The 15780-nt window shown below is 38.0% G+C and overlaps 1 pseudogene across 1 annotated transcript; it reads right to left on the bottom strand.

Annotated features, from left to right (window-relative positions):
• Positions 1–3499: 3499 nt before the first annotated feature.
• LOC143561754 (putative 4-hydroxy-4-methyl-2-oxoglutarate aldolase 3 pseudogene) lies at positions 3500–6533 on the bottom strand (annotated as a pseudogene). Its single transcript, XR_013140369.1, has 2 exons — positions 6288–6533; positions 3500–4121 (listed from the first exon to the last, which is right to left on the bottom strand). The product of XR_013140369.1 is annotated as a putative 4-hydroxy-4-methyl-2-oxoglutarate aldolase 3 pseudogene (transcript).
• Positions 6534–15780: the final 9247 nt, after the last annotated feature.

The following is a 15780-nucleotide window of genomic DNA, read 5'->3' as shown; positions in this document are numbered from 1 at the left end:
TTTTGGTTAGTTCACAACAAATAACATTAAGGAATAAGGATCAATGCCCATTGTCCGAACAGGCATTTAAAGATGATTTTGAAAAGAAAATATACAATTGTCTCTAAATCATATACACTAGCAAAAGTGAACTATATAAAAGGTTAAAAGCAAAGTCAATCGAATATTCGAAAATGAAAGTTTTTTGAACTCTACCAAAACATTATCTGATCCTCTGTTACATTGGCGAATGACATGTCAAGGGCAATCTCTTGGGTCATCTAAATTAGGCTGAAACCTTCAATTTTTATAAGGCCTCAATCTAAAATGTGTTATGTACTTATGCATCCTGTGTTTTTGAAAGTGAGTTTTTTTGGAATTAGTAACTCACTAATAGACTAAAAGTAATTTTATAATTCTTGGATACTCTTTAGTGCTATACAAATTAAATGAAAAAAAGAAAAAAGAAAAAGCCTCAACATTTTAATTAATTTTAAACAATATTTTAGTTAGTTTTAGGTCTCTTAGTCATTAGTTTTAGACAATATTTTAGTTAGTTTTAAACTTTTAAACCTCCGGATGCATTAAATTAGCCATTATCTTATCATTGGAAAAACTAGATTCTTGGATCATGAAAGCCCATTAGTATTTACATGACACATCATGCTCAACAAAACATGTCAAACACGTGGCTAACTGGCTATGTACATGTGTACTTAATATCGCAAAGCAGATACGTGTCAAGACAAATAATGCTTTTCAAGTTTTCATTAATTCACTGTAAACTTGTTGTCACGTTGTAACTATATGATGACATACGACACGACTACATGACAAAAATAGCTCATAACAGTGTGCCATGTTATTTTAAAGGATCATGCTATACATACACCAGCCTCCTGATGTGGGAATCAGGCTATATGACTCGTATAGAGTCTATACGTGTCGTATAGCCCTAACTTATTGACCTGCGTACGAACGTGTCAGTGTGGCAGCTTTTTGCAGTCTATACGAGCCGTATAGATTTTTCAGCTCGTATAGCTACGTAACTCGTCTGACCTATACGAGCCGTATAGGGTTTATACGACTCGTATATACAGCATGTCAGCATGTACTTTGACCAGAGATTTTTAATTACTTTTCTGGTCTATACGACTCGTATAGGTGGTATACGACCCGTATAGACCATGCATCAGATATTCTTTCTCAAACCATGTAAGATTTGTGTATTGCTTTGTAAGATAATACCAAAAGTTGTATGTCTTATTGCATTATCACATCTAAAAAGTCGTTACCCCCGAAACGATCATGTTGTACGTAGATTGTTATGTATATTTTTATTTTGTAACCAACTCGGGTGTTATTTTTAATATTTTGTAATTTTAAAATTGAAAAAAAAACAACTATACGAGTCAAATAGACTCTATACGAGTCATATAGCCATGTACGAGCCGTATATGGGCTATACGATACAAAAGAATAACACCTGACACTTATGCTTGAAAATGACTTGACTATGCACCTATACGAGTCGTATAGAGCCTATACAACTCGTATAGACTACCCTGGTGTATGAATAACCAACATAATGTCTGTATAACCCAAGCATATTTTAAATAACTCCCTTTTTCATATTATATACAACACGATTGTATAAAACTAACTATTGTGATGACATTTAGCCAAACACATATACAACCAAATGATATCCCACACTTTAATCAATTCAAATGTCATACTAGAATCATAGTTCTCAATGTTGATTTGACTTACACATATATACTTGAAGCTATTAATCATCATCATCATCATCATCTTACTTAGTATATCTCATCAATAGCAAAATTATGGCAGGGTCTGAGAAGGGTAAGATGTAAACAACCTTACCTCTACCCCATAGGGATAGAGAGGCTGCTTCCGGTGAGACCCCGGCTCGATAGTACTTTTGCATCAAGCCTTGGACATAAGGCACATAACACTCAATCATCGGGACACTGGTTGATCGGTGCATGTACCTTTGTCTTCCGGCTATCAACACCACCACATGATGCCTGATTAACCTTCCGCCACTTTTAACGTTATTTTCACGAGATTAGTAAAATAACGTCAATATTAGTGCAATTTCACTTTTGTCCACCCGAGGGTTCACACATATATACATTATATGCGCACACCACAAGCAGGGCGTTACTTGAAACTATTAAATTATGCCTAATTACATGTTTTATTCTTAGCCAAATCTTAAATATATATACGAAACCTTTAAAGCTCTCGGGTTGCTCTCTGTATTCTCTCAAGCCACCAGATTGTTTTATTTGTATATAAAGAATTCTCATGCATTTGACCTGAATTCACGAGTTGGGTATCACCAAACCCATATATAGTCCGCCCTTAAACGAGTTATAACATCTAATTAAATTAAAAAATAATTTCATCAAATATTTGATATGAACATCCTATAAAATAAGGATATACTACTAATTAATATCCGATTTATTTAAAAAAAATATTTTTTATAATTAAGAAACAATTTTATAGAAAAAAAATAAACGAGTTATAAGTCTCACCAAACCTATATAGTTCTTAAACCGGGTTATAACATTTTATTTCTTTGTAAAATCTTTTTATCATCAAATCTAAAGTATATTATTAACTTACTTATAATAAATAAAATTAAAATACAAAAGTATATAAATATTAGAAAGATATAATGTAAAACAACTTCGCAGAGGAAAAAAAAAAGCTAGTTAGAAAAAGCTAGTTAGTTAATAATAGAAACTAAAAAAAACTAGTTAATAATAGAAACTAAGGCGCATACACTACACAATCTTTTAAAATGGTGAAAATCATAGTTTTCAGTTAAATAACTCTCCCTATTTTTGTTTGTGATCCTTAAATCTGTAATAAAAGTAAGGTAAGACTAAATGTATTCTCCGTGGCTTATCATATCCCTCTTTCGGAAAAACTAACTTTCATATTACCCCTTGAAATCATATAATTACCAAATTAGCACAAAAGTAGGAATTTCATATTTTTTTTACAAGTTGCTTTTTTTTATGATTTCAAGTTTAGGGTTTTGGGTTCGGGTTTAGGATTTAGGGTTCGGGTTTAGAGTTTAGGTTTCCGGGTATAGGGTTCGGATCTAGGGTTCAGGTTTAGGGTTTCGGGCTTAAGATTCGGGTTTAGGGTTTTAGGTTTTCGAGTTTCGGGTTTATTTTGTAAAAGATAAAGAGATAAAATAAGGATATTATAAATATATATACTATTAAAATAAAAAAAAGATATTATAAATATTTATAATATTAATACTAAAAAATAAATTAATATATAGTAATACTTGATAGTTTTTAATTTAATATATGTGGTGGAATTATTAAGTGAAAAAAATATTGTAGGGACTAATATGTATATAAATAATATTAATATGTAATAGTAATTTATCTAATAAGTTAAGGGGTGTATATTTAGTAAAAATGATATAAAAGGATACGTTTAACCGCACCCTAAAAGTGCTAAAAACAAAATCATCAAATCTTATTGAATCTTTAATAAAAGTACTAAAAACAAATTATTAAACACTTGCCAATTCCTATACTACTGATAAATTCATCACCGCAAAACGGCTAACCATTTCACAAAGACAACTCATTTCTTGACACAAGAATCCCATCACTATCCGCATACAACCATTCACCATCATGAATCAAGGTTCCACCGACATGAACCGGCACATACTTCTCACCAACACCTCTCTTATTCGATTTCTGAGGGTGCGAAGCCAATGCTCGAACCCCAATATCACATGCCTCGATCTCATCCACATCCCGGATGCAACCGTTGACCACAATCCCGGCCCACCCATTGTTCTGAGCCAGTTGACCAAGATTGCCACCCACAAGTGCACACCTCATGCTGCCTCCACCATCGATCACTAGAACCCGTCCTTCGCTTTTGGTCTCAAGATGGTCCCTAACAAACACATTGTCTTCAAACACCTTGAGTGTGACTACGGGTCCAGAGAACACACGGCATTGACCGTAGATCTTGAACACCGGCGCTAGAGCTCGGAGATCACCGTTTGCTAGGTGGGATGCGTGTGCATCACAAAGCTCGGCTGTAGCAAAGGAAGACATGATCTTTTCCTGTCGTTTATAAGAACAGATCTTACTAATCTTTAAAGAAAGATTAACCTTAATTAAAAGACTAAAAAAATCACCTAGGGATATTACATTTTCTCATATCCATTTGGATTAGGGTAATCAAACAGTTTTGCAAGGGTAACAAAAGAACGCTACTAAATAAACCTCACAAAGCTAGGAGGTCGGCTCAGGTGGCCGGATAGCTGGTCATATAGGGTTTGAATCAAACGAGTTGTTTTCAAAAAGTATCAATTTGTTACTGGTCAAAATGGGCTATTTTACAAACAACAAACATATCCAATAAATTTTCGCAGGTTGTTTTTAGAAAGTATCAATTTGGTTCTAGTTAAAATGGGCTTTTTACAAACAAAAAACATATCCAATAAAATTTTACTTAGGCCATGGGGTATACTCTAACCCATCTTAATTTCACATAAGCTCCACATCATCATTTTTTTTTCTTTCACTCTATGTCATTCAAAGGAAATGGTTTAATCAATTTAACACAAAATATAGCAAATCAATTAGTAATTAATACATAATTAATACATATTGTTCCTTTTAACCCGTTAAAAGCATAACTCATGGGTCTTTTTAACACACTTAACACAAGTGGAGAGTGGTTTAACCCATCTTTAAAGTGCCATGTCACTTTAACCTATGTATAGGTTAGAGTATACCCCATGGCCTTATAATAAATAACAAAAGCCAGTGGCGGATCTAGACCATAATTTCAGGGGTAACGTTTAAACTTTTTTTTTACCGTACTTCTTACAATGTAACCACTTTTTTTTACCGGATTTTTTTAATAATATTTCATACAATAGTTTTTTTTTAACTTGCCTTTGGACCGATATTATCATTTTCTTGTAACTTTCATTTAAAACTATTGTTAATAAGACTTTGTTGTTTCATCATTCAAGTTCCTAATTATCTGAATATCCAACAAACCATAATCAATCATTCAATTGCTACCAATGAGGGTATGCTCCATTGCCAAAGGCAGAGCTTTTAAAACACCTAGGTTTGGAGGGATAGGTTTTGGGTTCAATATCTATAGACAACAAACACCAAAAAAAGTTAACAGTTAAAAAAATCATTTAATTGCCCATAAACAATTCCAAATTAACAATTTATATATACAAATAAACAATTACAATTTTAACTAGAAGCAGAAGAATACCTAAATTGAACAAATATAATTCAATCTGTGGACGATGAGTGAATGACTGAAAGGGGTCAGGGCAATGTGGGGTGTAAGCCACGACTAAATGAAACTTTGTTTTGTTGAATGATGATGTCCGGCCTAGACCAAACGTTTAAGCATAAGGGTAAAACAAAGAAATGGTTTTATTTAGTTTGTGCTTAAATTTGGTTGGGCTTTAATTGGTTTCGGCTTTTAATTTGGTTGGGCTTTAAATAAACAGGGGTAACGTTATATATTTTCAGGGGTAATGAAATACGAAAACTAACCAAAACATATAAAATTTGTACTACCAAAACATATATGCTAGGTCCGCCCCTGACAAAAGCTACTAGCAAGGCCTGTCGAGAAACAGGCAAGGCAAATGTTACCTCTAACCCAAGAGACGGAGACCACTTCCGAGACCCCATCTCTAAAAACCGAGCAACGTTCATTTTTACTTACAAATTATCTGTTTTTAAAAGTATGAATTTTGTTCGAGTAAAAAAAACTAACTATTTTTTTTACAAAATGGGTTTTTTTTTAAATATATATTTTTTTTTTACAAAATTGATTGTTTAAAAAAACTATCAATTTGGTTCGTGACAATACGACTATTGTATAAATGAACCAATTTAATTCTTGTCAAAACAACTGTCTAAAAAGTATTAATTTAGTTAAGGTCAAAACTGTAATAGCAAAGATGGCGGCTAGTGGCAGAGGAGGTGGCGGCAACGATAAATTGACAGCAAAAGTCAATTTACCAGTCCTAAGGTTTTTTTTGAATATGCCAATTTTGGAGATTGTTATCCACCGAACACCAAAAAAACAAAGTAACAACAATAAACAAATGTTGGATTTGACATAAATAGATATAAAAAAAGTTTTGATTGGCAATCAGGCAATCAACTAAAACCCAAAAAAAGCAAAACAAGAACAGTATATGATCATAATTGAAATTATAAAAGGGGGTTTGTTTTAATTACCTTTAGCAAGTTAACTGGAAGTACTGTAGAGAATGAATAGATTTGACAATGGAAAGAGATGGAGATTGATGAATTGATTTGAGTACAGGTGGATTATATTATATGATGATCATGATCAAAAAGTCAAAAGGGGAAAGATTTGGTATGCATGTAAATCTTTCCTCCTTTTGGGTTCTTCAAAGGTTGAAGATGATAAAGAGAGAAGAAGGACTTCGATAAAATCGGTGGGTGGACACAATGCTGCCTTTTATCTTCTTGATATGTGTGTCTTGTGATATTTGCTAAAAGCCTAAAAGATAATAATCAAGGCTAAAATTTTAATAACCGCACTTTTCAATTTTTCTTTTACAAACTAATGCGTGATGGGTTAACTAGACATACATTTAAAGCGTCAAGTCAACTTCGTGTAAATAGAAAATAGTAAAGTTATACGTTGTTGTAAGGTTAACGGGGGCACGAACGATGCTTTTTTGCCAAGTCATTCGCAAACAACACAAGGTCAAATCGGAGGGGAATGTTTGGGAAAGTGGCTTGCGAGCAAGGCTTTATTCACAACAAGGTCAAGTGAGCAGCATGAGTTTTATCCTAAACCTAGTTAGTGTCAAGTTAGCACGACGCGGTACAATATTAGATGATGAATCCAGTGCCAACGAAACCCCACAACGGATAGTCTTAGCTAAATAGATATTAAATAAAAGAAAAAAGCCGGTTAGCGTATTTTGGGATGGACCCCACTTGATTTGGTATTCAAGGTGTTAATGTTAACACATTAATAGAGAACTCCCCACCCTCTTTCCCAAGTCTTAGAAAGACTCTTAGGTCTGCTCACATTGAGTTGTTGCTTTCCCTTACCTTTCCCTTATGTGACCACATATTAACTGATGTCCACCTGAACTTTCGCGTCTTATAGCTTCTCCCATAAATAGGTTTCGAACCCCATCAAAAGTAATTAGTAGACAAACTACAAACTGAAGTCACTATTCAGACCAACTATTGGGAAAAATGAATAATAACAATAAGCCTTGTTCTTAATCATCAAACTTAATGTCGACTAACATTAAGCAAGACAAGATCAAATTATGATTAGATGTGTTGTAAGTTACCCACCCTCTTGTAGTCACTTTAGGAACCAAATTACCCAAGTATAGAGGTAGGGTAGTAAAAATACTTATGGATCGTTCAAGACTTTCTCAGAAGACATCCGCGGGTCATCCGCAGTACCCACATTATAGAGGTAGGGTAGTAAACTACTCGCGGATTGTTCAAGAGTTCCTCAGAAGATATCCGCGGGTCGTCCACAATACCCGCATAATATACGGCGGACAAACACCAAATGAACACAATAAAATAATTACTTTAAAAGGTAAAGAACCTGCCTCACATGCGGAAAACCTCCCAAATGCGGAACAAAGGTAGGATGACGTCAGCAAAGCGGTTGTAACCAACTTCCTTCTAGAACCTTCTAGAAGACTAATTCAAATATTCCTTGAAAGAGCACGTGACAGTGCAGCCAATCAGAATAGGACAGCTGGATAGTTTGTTATAACTATGCATAAGGCTAGCTATCAATTCCTACAGACTCTGCCACATGTCCATTCAGGCAAAAGGAGCATCTTCTAGAAAATGACAACTGCACCAATCATATTCCCAGGACCACCATCTATAAATACCCAACTCATCACAATGAGGTATTCATTCACACTCCACGTATTACATCAATCGCTTAAGTACTCTCTATCTCTCTATTTAAGAACTATACTTATTCTCACGCCGGATGGTGGTTACGGAAAGACCCCCACTCTTTTCCTTACCGTAACGAGCTCACGGTGGTTCTGTTTTGCAAGTCATCGCCGTCGAAATTGCTAGATCTAGATCTCTGTTAACCTAATTCCTATTTCATAATCCATACCCGGTGAAAATATTGATCTAGCCTATTCGGGTTTGGATCTGTGTTTCTTCACCAAGTGATATAGTCAAATCAAAAGGGCCCAAGTACTTGGTTGAAGGTCACGTATCATAACATGTGGTTTGAAGAAACATGGATCTAATCACCAAAGGGTTAGATCAATGAGTCCACAGGGTACGGGTCAAGAAATGGCCAAATTAACGATACAAGTACAACCTCCCAAGTCCAATGACGTAAACCTGCAAAACAACCACCGTGAGCTCGTTACGGGAAGGACAAGAGGGGGGGGTCTTCCCGTAACCACCCATGGACGTGAGAATAAGTACCGTTCTAAAGGAGATAAAAGTACTTGAGTATTTATAGTAGATCTTGGGGAGTGAATGAATACCTTGTGAATAGGTATTTATAGCCGAAGAGTAAGATAATGTGATTGGTCTAGCTGTCTTTTTCCAAAAGATGCTTTCGTAACAACCTAGACACGTGTCCGCATATGATAGGACGAGCTAAGTGGCCATGTGCACGGTTGTAACAACCTTGCCAGCTGTCCTTCTATCATTGGTTGTTACGTCTCGTGCTTCCCAAAGAAAGATCCTTGTAAATCTTCTAGAAGGAAGTTAGTAAATTACAACTGTATCCCTGACGTCACTCTCTAGTCTCCTTTGCGGGTGGAAATGATGCCCCGCAGATGACCTCTGAGGACATCTAGATTACTCCACAAATAGGCTTTGGATTCTTATCTCATTCTTCCTCTGACTTAAGTTATGCGGGTGATTAATATGTCCTGCGGGTGACTATTGAGGGAGTCCTCTTTCACCCGCGGATGGTCTTTATGGGTATTTGGGTCTTTTTGCTACCCTACCTCCATAAGTAACCCCAGTCCATTATTTCTTCCGCGTGAAGTTTTTATGCGGGTGAAATTTTGGACTTAACATATTTTATGGGAACTTTTTAAATTTTCATATTTGGTGGAGATATTTTGTGTCTGGTAAGGATAACCATGAAAAAGAACGACGTGACAGATTGCATGAACCAAACAGTTGACGTGACGCCTATGCCGGCTATCAACTGTACTATACTTACACCTTTTTCGCTTTTTCGATTTTTTCGCGTGACGTGGCGTAATCTGAGTGGACCTTCTCTTTCTCTCTCCATTGTCGAAACTCCCATCGCATTAATTGCGGTGGGTATAAATAGGGCGGTTACATCCCCTTTGAATCTTTTATCGCCCTTAATCATTCATCTTCTTCTTAATTTTATCTTTATATCTGATTCCCTCTTTCCATATTTCACAATTGCTCGTTGTTTTCCTCTTCCATCCTCCATAATGGTCGACTATAAGAAAGCCTCTTCTTCTCCAAACATAGATACTATCGAAGTCAGTTGGAAACCATTTGACTTCGAGAAACTTATTACAACTTACGACATAACTCCTGAGTGGGAACCCGAATTCCCGGTTGCTGGCTCAATCGCCAGCAAACCTCCGGCCAACAAGATGGCCGTCTACGCCGACTTCTTCTCCCACAGGAATCTTCAGTTTCCGATAACCAATTTCCTAGGGAATGTACTTGGTGGCCATGGGATACATCTATTGCATGTGCATCCCTTCGGCTTAATGCGAATTCGTCATTAGGGCAAATGGTATTGTACCCAAGGTTGATTGATTCTCGGTCTTTTACAAGATGCATGGCCGCAGCGAGTGGTCCAACTGTGCCTCTGTGTCCAAGAGGGTTATAGACACCGAGCCTCCTCGCAATGCATACGAATGGAGGACAAAGTTCTTCTGAATACGGGAGGACGTTGTTCCGATTACGATGGTTCGTCGTCCGGCGAACAAAAAGCTTCTAGAGATGACCATTGCTTCCTTTGAAGGACAGGAATGGTTCAAGACTCTGATGATGAAGCCGACACCGATGCGAGCCATCCCAAAAGAGGCCCTGGTGTGGGCGGGTATGAGCCGCTTGTGGCCATATCCAGATATGGAACCATTCTTCCAGAACGCGGATGAATATAAGTGTGTTTCTTCTTCTTCATTTCTTGCCTGAAATGTTTATTTATTATGCTTGCATTTTTTTGTAGGCGAGGGGTCAATGATTGACGCCCTTCTAGACAATGTGGGATGTCCGCAGAAGCGCACCGTGATGCCAAGGCCCTACCCATCCTGGACAAAATCAGAGACCACTTCCTCTTTCCCATCAAGGTGCGCACTAAGCCGATGGTTTCCGAGGCGATATTCCAAATAGGTGTGTTTCCCTTGAATCCGCGCCCATCAAATGCTTTAACTTTGGACGGGGTGATTGCACTTTTGTTCTCAAGTGACGAATCGTCACCCCGAGAAGAATATTATTCCGATAACACGCCTGAAACTTCGGCAATTATGTGTGCATTGGCAGATTTGGAGCGGAAAAGGAAGCAACGTTCCTCTAAGGCAAGTGACGCGGACGAAGGTCATGCTGATGTCGAAGGGGGACCGGCCAAGAAGAAGCAGCGGGCCCATGGCCTTAAGAAACAGAAGGTCCGCCTTGTGGATCGCGTGAAGGAGCTACTGCAGGCTTCTGCCGGTAAGTTTGTTTATATAAAAGTTCTTTTCTTATTTTTGTGTTTTGTCTCCTAACTTTCATATTTGTCCTTTATAGAAACAGCTGATGCACTTGAACAAGGTGTATCCAGGAAGAAACCTCCATCTCCTCCTCCCACTGTCATCAAATCCGATGATGCATCCGATTCCAAGGGGAAGGAGCCGGTTAAAGATGCTGAGGAGCCGAAGACGAGGGAATCCTCTCACCAATCTCCACTTTCTCCTCCATAGTCTCCTCCCCATTTTTCATTTTCCTCACCACCGCGTCAAGTGGGTAGTGGGGAGGCTCCCCACTCCCAACACTCCAGTGCTGATTACGAGATTTCGAGTTGGATGAACAGATCGAGCAAGTTCGAATTGACGTAACATGAAACCTATTAGTCCGAAAGCTGGGGTGGCGAATCCGGGGGAGGATGACCATTTGTATGTAACATCACGGAAATTTCGAGCAAAAAATATCAAACTTCCAAAGTCAAGGGACCAATTCGGCCAAATTTCAAACTCCAAGGTTAAAAATGAAAATTATGTTTTCTTGTCCTCTCGCGATACGCGACGGGCCAAAGGAAAAGCCCATCACGTATCGTGACGGGCTTGGTAAAAGGGTTCTATAAGGAGTCAACAACGATACACGATCGCTGTTGAACCAACGTCATCACGTATCGCGATGACGTGGTCTGACACCTCTGGCACAAGATATGCCACGTGTCCACACGTAACACGTCTTCCGCCACGTGTCAACACGTGGCACACCGTCTTCCACGTGTCACACCATCTGCCACGTGGTGATGCTTGGCAGACCTATATGGTGACTGGCTTGGGCTACGTCGCGATATGCGACGGGTGCCAAGGAGGTCGTCGCGTGCCGCGACGGGTTCCCGAATCTTGCCTATAAATAGCAAGTCCGGGATCTTCATTTCCCACACCAAAATCAGTGTCCCTCTCTCTATAAACATCTCTCTAAGATATATAAACCCGACCCTCGATCCACCTCGAAAAACGTGTCCCGATCCATCGTTTTCCGTGTCATCGATTCCTCGAAGTTCGGGCTATTTTCCACCGACGTACCAACCAAGAAGGAGTTTTATATTCCCCGAGAACATGGTGATTAGTATTGGAAAGCGTGTCAACGAGAGGTGAAAGTGTTGGTATTAATCGTTTGGCGAGCATAAACGAGAAGAAGGGTTGAACAAGAAGATAAAGAAGGAGAAACATTGCTGAAGTGCTGCTCAAGTATTTAGGGTTTATATGCCGAGAAAAGGTAGGCATAATACCCGAATAAAATAATAATAAAATATTATAAGGCTTAAACCTTAAGTCGAGGTTATACTCGATACATCGTTCAAAGAAAAGAAAACATAACACAGAAATAATAAAAGATGGATTATGAGCATTTAGAAATATGTACATATGTGTGTAAGTATATATATATATATATATATATAATCTTTGTTATAAATATTATTTAAGGAATAAATAACTATTCTTAAATAATAAAAGAAAAGAATACGTTTCTTAGAGAAGAAGAAACGTAGGGTTTTATAAATAAACTAAATGTTTTCAAGTAAAATAGATTTTGAACTAAAGGTTCATCGAGGTAAAGTTTATAAATAAGACTAAAGGTCTTAAGCCGGATTGTATATTCGACTAACAATTGGTTATACTCGTACTATAGGTGCGAGATAGCAACGGGAAAGACCCTCGGACGGTGTTTGAAGCCGATCCAAATCAAAAGGTGAATACGCCCCAACTTTTACAAACTTGTTTTCAAACGAGTTACATGAAAAACTTTACATGAGACTAAGTGTCTCTAAAACATTTATAAACAAGAGTATAAATACTGGCCTCAGCCTATCGTGTATGTTTGTTTGGATCCTTACATATGTGGTGGGCACATCACACCTGGTCACAATTACGCTCGCCGCTGGGGAGTATGACCTTGTGTATACGTATAGGCACTCAACTAGTCGAACGTTGCGGTGTTTGCTGGGGGAACCGAGTATAGAGACTTGAGTTTATGAATTGTATTGTTTTTACTTGATTATTCCTAAGCCACGTTGGGCCGAAACCTACGTAGTCTAAAGGGGTGATTAAGTAAAGAAAATATTTTTAGCGTCAGCATATTCACCAGCATTCGTTGCTGACGTATTTTCTTACATTTTGTAGGTGATCAAGGTTAGCACTTGGAATGACGAAGTGCAAGAATCCGATGGCTTAGATATTTTTGTTAAATATAATATAATGTAAATGGTGGTTTGTTTTGTAAAACTTACACAAGTAATCTTTCAAAATATATACATGAACTTTTAAAATCCCGTCTTTTGTATGTAAATATTACACTTTAAATCCACAAGTTTTAAAGTTTTCCGTTATTAAAACGTAACTCTGATTTAATTACAATTGTGGTACCAACATATGGGTCATACACCTAGGCCGTGGTTTGGGGAGTGACAAGTGTTGGTATCAGAGCCATCGATCTTAGCGAATTGGGTATTAAAAGATAATACCCCAAGCTTCGATCCAAATATAGGAAAAATATTTTACTTGTTTATTTGAATATGGATAAGATTGGCTGGTAACCCTTTCTTTCCCTCTCCTCATTCTAAACCACCTAATTAGATATCTTTCGAGAAATTAATTAAGTATTATGATCGTGAAGCGAAAAGAGCAGGAAAATACTACAAAATTCCAAAAGATATCATGATTAAAGATTATTACGAAGCATTCTTCAATTATGACGTGGAACATGATCAATACCCCGGGTACTAACCAAAGTCCAATCTACCATCTAGATAACACTCCAAATCAAGTATACCAAGCACCAAGGCATTCGAGCTACCACCCGTCAAGTTTACCCATTGTACCAACCATCCGAAGTACCAACATATCATCCTTCTGAGGTTCCTACCTATCAGCCATCCGAAGTCCCGCCATACTACCCATCTGGTGTTCCGAGCTACCTACCACAAAATCCTCACCCTTCATACGCTTTCCTTTCCGACCGACCGATCAAAGAGGAACCAAGATCTCCCTCATCCAACCGGATGCAATGCCACTCAGATCAGCGAAGGTGGCATACCAGAACTTCTACCATGGATTCTGCCAACTCCCACCTTAACAAAGACGGCCATCTCGCAAGCCTAAAATGAGGGTGATGATGCCGTACAAAAATTTCCGCATGCCTGCAATGTCAAAGGAGACTGCCCAAATATTGGAAGAAGAGGACCCGGAGGAAGAAGTTCCGGAAGAAGAGGAGGAGACTGAAGAAGACCAAGATGAGGAATACCCTGACAATCCGAATGAAGTGATGACATCGATTGAAGAACCATTCTCTCATCAAACCCCAAGTTATGGTTCTGTTGACCCCTACATGCAATTTCATCAAGAGCTCAAAGGCAAAGCATCATCAAGCTTCCCACCGTATCAAGGTGAGATCCCATCGATTGACGATCAAGCGAATGAAATCCGGGAGCAGAACGAGGTTGTCGAAGCTTTCTTCAATTATCAATCCGACGTGACTGCATCACCATATTCGGACCCGAAGAACCATTTCTACGTTGTAATTATGGGGTACTATGATCCACCACCCCGCTACGTATATCCTAACGATATCCCTCAGTCACAGGAGGAGCATCTAGATCGAGCCCTACATGAAACGGATGACCTTTGAAAGAAAATAGCTAAAGATGGAAAGAAAAAGAAGAAAATAGGAGAGACACTTCTTCGCAAATGTAACAAACTAACCAAAGTGGTGAAGAAGTTCATGAAATGTTAAAGAAGAACAAGTTGAGAGAAGTGTGTGTGTGTTAATGTAATCTTGTTGTGTTATGTGATATGTAAATGTAAGGATAAGAATAAATATATATACATCAATTATGGATGTATATATATGAGTGTGATGTAATAATCCATGAATATATCTTATATGATATATACGTATGTTAAATAAATAAAATGTATGTTTAATAAGAGAAAATTTGTTAAAATTTCAGTTACAGAAAACGTGAAAAAGAACAAATGTCTCAACAAAGTAACGACATAGAGAATGTTCGAAAAGAAGAAGAAATAAGAAAACAAAAAGGGAAAACCCTGAAAACAATCAAGATGAACCCATCCCTGATAAATATATGAGTCAAATACAAAGAATGATAAAGGATGCGGTTAGGGAAGAATCTATGGCTAGATCCCAATCTAAACATTCCAAACATTCTCAATCTGTTGATCTTTCACGTAAATCCGTTAAGTCTCGCCCGAAACTATCCCATGTCGAGGAAAGTGTTCACGAGTAAAATGCCGATGGAGGTATTCGTAAAGAGTTCAAAAATTTGAACATTGGAGGTTGTTCTTTCAAGGATTTCAAGTATTTCGGGCCAAAGGAATTTTATGGAGATAAGGGAGCTATCACGACTGTTACATGGCTCGAGGAGATGGAATCAATAGTCATAATAAGCAAGTGTTCGAGTCAATAAATGATACAATACTCCGCTCAGATGTTCATATGAGAGGCGTTGAATGGTGGAACACGCTAATAATGAGCAAGGGATGTCAAGTTCTATATAACCTTTCGTGGGAAGAATTCAAAGCGATGTTGTTGGAAAAATTTTGTCCGATGCACGAAACCGACCAAATTCAAACTAAGTTTCTTAACCATAAGGTCATTGGGACAAACCTCCGAGAGTACAACACAAAGTTCCATGAGTACTGTCGCCTTGTTCCCCAGCTGGTTAATCCTGAGTCTAGCAAAGTCACAAGATATATATGGGGATTGCCGCGGGAAATCCGCAACATGGTGAGGTCTCATTTACCTCAAACCGCTGATTCCGCGATGGAGTTGGCTGGTTATTTGATGAGCGGTCTGGTCCGCAACAATGAAGAAGACAAGAAGATAACAACAGCCGATAATCAAGGGAGAACTGGTGGAAACACCCACTTAAAAGGCAAGGGTGAAAATCAAAATCGATCTGGGTTCAACTCAAGCGCCCCATTTTGTAAGGTCTGCCGAAAGCGCCACCGAG

Source organism: Bidens hawaiensis, unplaced genomic scaffold, assembly GCF_021521415.1.
Source record: "Bidens hawaiensis isolate Kalapana, Puna unplaced genomic scaffold, B.hawaiensis_p1.1 tig00020785_1, whole genome shotgun sequence".
Taxonomy (NCBI): Eukaryota; Viridiplantae; Streptophyta; class Magnoliopsida; order Asterales; family Asteraceae; genus Bidens; species Bidens hawaiensis.
Note: the sequence above shows the minus strand (reverse complement) of the source record. Positions and strands in the feature narration are given on the sequence as shown.